Source organism: Schistocerca americana, chromosome 2 (assembly GCF_021461395.2).
Source record: "Schistocerca americana isolate TAMUIC-IGC-003095 chromosome 2, iqSchAmer2.1, whole genome shotgun sequence".
Classification (NCBI taxonomy): Eukaryota; Metazoa; Arthropoda; class Insecta; order Orthoptera; family Acrididae; genus Schistocerca; species Schistocerca americana.
In genome coordinates, this window is record NC_060120.1 from 641,148,486 (window position 1) to 641,153,485 (window position 5,000).

The following is a 5,000-nucleotide window of genomic DNA, read 5'->3' on the forward strand; positions in this document are numbered from 1 at the left end:
GGCCTACTGGAGAGACTTGACTTTGCAGACATCCGTCGCCAGTGGCCGCCCAAACACCAAGCTCCATCGCAAACAGCAGAACAATCTTGGGCTAGGGGGAACGTCAAAACCTTGCTAGCAATATCAGTGTAGCGTATCGAGCTGTACGTTTCGTTGCAGTAAGTCGTGGAAAAGAATGCACAGCACCTTTCTCATTGCATTAGACGACACTACATGTCGACACAATGCTTATTCCTGCAGTAAAAAAGTGGGCCGGTGATTTTGCCCCGATCGGATATCGACGTGGACGGATGCTGTCATTAAACGATTCGCGAGTGGGAGCATGGTCGGCTGCACTGCTGCTTGGCATTAGACGTTAACAGCGGCCCAGTACGATGTTTTGAATGCGTTTTCGAATCGACAAATGTCTTCCTTCGGAAAGCACTCGCCAAAGACACAGCTGTAGTTGCAGCAGACGAGGTGGCCGAGTGGTTAAGGCGTTGGACTGCTAATCCAATGTGCTCTGCACGCGTGGGTTCGAATCCCATCCTCGTCGAAGAATTTTACGTAAGGCACTTGTTTGCGGTCACTCCCTCTCCGTGCGAAACGCCACACAGTAGAAACAACGGCGCGTGTACGTGGCAGATAGAGTGTGTATGAAATACGAGACAAAACTGCGTACCAGATGAAAGCGGCCAACATTCCATAGCGTATGCCCTTCGAATTAAACATCATTTCGAGATCTATAAACCAATCAAATTTCGGTTCCAGCAAAGAGTATGTTGGTATTTGCGAACGACGAGTTGTTATTTATATTTAAGTGCATACCTGTCGCAGTCATTTTAACGTATCAAGCGTATAATAATCCATCTGTAGCACAACTGTCGCCTTCCGACAGTTTGTTTAAAGCCAGGCCGCCATCTACAGAAGCGATTTGACAGGGCCTACTGGAGAGACTTGACTTTGCAGACATCCGTCGCCAGTGGCCGCCCAAACACCAAGCTCCATCGCAAACAGCAGGACAATCTTGGGCTAGGGGGAACGTCAAAACCTAGCTAGCAATATCAGTGTAGCGTATCGAGCTGTACGTTTCGTTGCAGTAAGTCGTGGAAAATTATGCACAGCACCTTTCTCATTGCATTAGACGACACTACATGTCGATACAATGCTTATTCCTGCAGTAAATAAGTGGGTCGGTGATTTTGCCCCGATCGGATATCGACGTGGACGGATGCTGTCATTAAACGATTCGCGAGTGGGAGCATGGTCGGCTGCACTGCTGCTTGGCATTAGACGTTAACAGCGGCCCAGTACGATGTTTTGAATGCGTTTTCGAATCGACAAATGTCTTCCTTCGGAAAGCACTCGCCAAAGACACAGCTGTAGTTGCAGCAGACGAGGTGGCCGAGTGGTTAAGGCGTTGGACTGCTAATCCAATGTGCTCTGCACGCGTGGGTTCGAATCTCATCCTCGTCGAAGAATTTTACGTAAGGCACTTGTTTGCGGTCACTCCCTCTCCGTGCGAAACGCCACACAGTAGAAACAACGGCGCGTGTACGTGGCAGATAGAGTGTGTATGAAATACGAGACAAAACTGCGTACCAGATGAAAGCGCACAACATTCCATAGCGTATGCCCTTCGAATTAAACATCAATTCGAGATCTATAAACCAATCAAATTTCGGTTCCAGCAAAGAGTATGTTGGTATTTGCGAACGACGAGTTGTTATTTATATTTAAGTGCATACCTGTCGCAGTCATTTTAACGTATCAAGCGTATAATAATCCATCTGTAGCACAACTGTCGCCTTCCGACAGTTTGTTTAAAGCCAGGCCGCCATCTACAGAAGCGATTTGACAGGGCCTACTGGAGAGACTTGACTTTGCAGACATCCGTCGCCAGTGGCCGCCCAAACACCAAGCTCCATCGCAAACAGCAGAACAATCTTGGGCTAGGGGGAACGTCAAAACGTTGCTAGCAATATCAGTGTAGCGTATCGAGCTGTACGTTTCGTTGCAGTAAGTCGTGGAAAAGAATGCACAGCACCTTTCTCATTGCATTAGACGACACTACATGTCGACACAATGCTTATTCCTGCAGTAAAAAAGTGGGCCGGTGATTTTGCCCCGATCGGATATCGACGTGGACGGATGCTGTCATTAAACGATTCGCGAGTGGGAGCATGGTCGGCTGCACTGCTGCTTGGCATTAGACGTTAACAGCGGCCCAGTACGATGTTTTGAATGCGTTTTCGAATCGACAAATGTCTTCCTTCGGAAAGCACTCGCCAAAGACACAGCTGTAGTTGCAGCAGACGAGGTGGCCGAGTGGTTGAGGCGTTGGACTGCTAATCCAATGTGCTCTGCACGCGTGGGTTCGAATCCCATCCTCGTCGGAGAATTTTACGTAAGGCACTTGTTTGCGGTCACTCCCTCTCCGTGCGAAACGCCACACAGTAGAAACAACGGCGCGTGTACGTGGCAGATAGAGTGTGTATGAAATACGAGACAAAACTGCGTACCAGATGAAAGCGGCCAACATTCCATAGCGTATGCCCTTCGAATTAAACATCAATTCGAGATCTATAAACCAATCAAATTTCGGTTCCAGCAAAGAGTATGTTGGTATTTGCGAACGACGAGTTGTTATTTATATTTAAGTGCATACCTGTCGCAGTCATTTTAACGTATCAAGCGTATAATAATCCATCTGTAGCACAACTGTCGCCTTCCGACAGTTTGTTTAAAGCCAGGCCGCCATCTACAGAAGCGATTTGACAGGGCCTACTGGAGAGACTTGACTTTGCAGACATCCGTCGCCAGTGGCCGCCCAAACACCAAGCTCCATCGCAAACAGCAGGACAATCTTGGGCTAGGGGGAACGTCAAAACCTAGCTAGCAATATCAGTGTAGCGTATCGAGCTGTACGTTTCGTTGCAGTAAGTCGTGGAAAAGTATGCACAGCACCTTTCTCATTGCATTAGACGACACTACATGTCGATACAATGCTTATTCCTGCAGTAAATAAGTGGGTCGGTGATTTTGCCCCGATCGGATATCGACGTGGACGGATGCTGTCATTAAACGATTCGCGAGTGGGAGCTTGGTCGGCTGCACTGCTGCATGGCATTAGACGTTAACAGCGGCGCAGTACGATGTTTTGAATGCGTTTTCGAATCGACAAATGTCTTCCTTCGGCAAGCACTCGCCAAAGACACAGCTGCAGTTGCAGCAGACGAGGTGGCCGAGTGGTTAAGGCGTTGGACTGCTAATCCAATGTGCTCTGCACGCGTGGGTTCGAATCCCATCCTCGTCGAAGAATTTTACGTAAGGCACTTGTTTGCGGTCACTCCCTCTCCGTGCGAAACGCCACACAGTAGAAACAACGGCGCGTGTACGTGGCAGATAGAGTGTGTATGAAATACGAGACAAAACTGCGTACCAGATGAAAGCGCACAACATTCCATAGCGTATGCCCTTCGAATTAAACATCATTTCGAGATCTATAAACCAATCAAATTTCGGTTCCAGCAAAGAGTATGTTGGTATTTGCGAACGACGAGTTGTTATTTATATTTAAGTGCATACCTGTCGCAGTCATTTTAACGTATCAAGCCTATAATACTCCATCTGTAGCACAACTGTCGCCTTCCGACAGTTTGTTTAAAGCCAGGCCGCCATCTACAGAAGCGATTTGACAGGGCCTACTGGAGAGACTTGACTTTGCAGACATCCGTCGCCAGTGGCCGCCCAAACACCAAGCTCCATCGCAAACAGCAGGACAATCTTGGGCTAGGGGGAACGTCAAAACCTAGCTAGCAATATCAGTGTAGCGTATCGAGCTGTACGTTTCGTTGCAGTAAGTCGTGGAAAAGTATGCACAGCACCTTTCTCATTGCATTAGACGACACTACATGTCGATACAATGCTTATTCCTGCAGTAAATAAGTGGGTCGGTGATTTTGCCCCGATCGGATATCGACGTGGACGGATGCTGTCATTAAACGATTCGCGAGTGGGAGCTTGGTCGGCTGCACTGCTGCATGGCATTAGACGTTAACAGCGGCGCAGTACGATGTTTTGAATGCGTTTTCGAATCGACAAATGTCTTCCTTCGGCAAGCACTCGCCAAAGACACAGCTGCAGTTGCAGCAGACGAGGTGGCCGAGTGGTTAAGGCGTTGGACTGCTAATCCAATGTGCTCTGCACGCGTGGGTTCGAATCCCATCCTCGTCGAAGAATTTTACGTAAGGCACTTGTTTGCGGTCACTCCCTCTCCGTGCGAAACGCCACACAGTAGAAACAACGGCGCGTGTACGTGGCAGATAGAGTGTGTATGAAATACGAGACAAAACTGCGTACCAGATGAAAGCGCACAACATTCCATAGCGTATGCCCTTCGAATTAAACATCATTTCGAGATCTATAAACCAATCAAATTTCGGTTCCAGCAAAGAGTATGTTGGTATTTGCGAACGACGAGTTGTTATTTATATTTAAGTGCATACCTGTCGCAGTCATTTTAACGTATCAAGCCTATAATAATCCATCTGTAGCACAACTGTCGCCTTCCGACAGTTTGTTTAAAGCCAGGCCGCCATCTACAGAAGCGATTTGACAGGGCCTACTGGAGAGACTTGACTTTGCAGACATCCGTCGCCAGTGGCCGCCCAAACACCAAGCTCCATCGCAAACAGCAGGACAATCTTGGGCTAGGGGGAACGTCAAAACCTAGCTAGCAATATCAGTGTAGCGTATCGAGCTGTACGTTTCGTTGCAGTAAGTCGTGGAAAAGTATGCACAGCACCTTTCTCATTGCATTAGACGACACTACATGTCGATACAATGCTTATTCCTGCAGTAAATAAGTGGGTCGGTGATTTTGCCCCGATCGGATATCGACGTGGACGGATGCTGTCATTAAACGATTCGCGAGTGGGAGCTTGGTCGGCTGCACTGCTGCATGGCATTAGACGTTAACAGCGGCGCAGTACGATGTTTTGAATGCGTTTTCGAATCGA

At 48.2% G+C, this 5,000-nt stretch overlaps 5 non-coding genes across 5 annotated transcripts; all 5 read left to right on the plus strand.

Annotated features, from left to right (window-relative positions):
* The first annotated feature begins 453 nt into the window (after window positions 1-453).
* On the plus strand, window positions 454-535 carry Trnas-gcu. The gene has a single exon. It is a non-coding gene; the product is annotated as a tRNA-Ser (tRNA).
* An 838-nt stretch (window positions 536-1,373) lies between these two features.
* Window positions 1,374-1,455, plus strand: Trnas-gcu. Its single transcript has one exon. It is a non-coding gene; the product is annotated as a tRNA-Ser (tRNA).
* Window positions 1,456-2,293: 838 nt separating this feature from the next.
* Trnas-gcu lies at window positions 2,294-2,375 on the plus strand. Its single transcript has one exon. It is a non-coding gene; the product is annotated as a tRNA-Ser (tRNA).
* An 838-nt stretch (window positions 2,376-3,213) lies between these two features.
* On the plus strand, window positions 3,214-3,295 carry Trnas-gcu. The gene has a single exon. It is a non-coding gene; the product is annotated as a tRNA-Ser (tRNA).
* An 838-nt stretch (window positions 3,296-4,133) lies between these two features.
* On the plus strand, window positions 4,134-4,215 carry Trnas-gcu. The gene has a single exon. It is a non-coding gene; the product is annotated as a tRNA-Ser (tRNA).
* The last annotated feature ends 785 nt before the right edge of the window (window positions 4,216-5,000 follow it).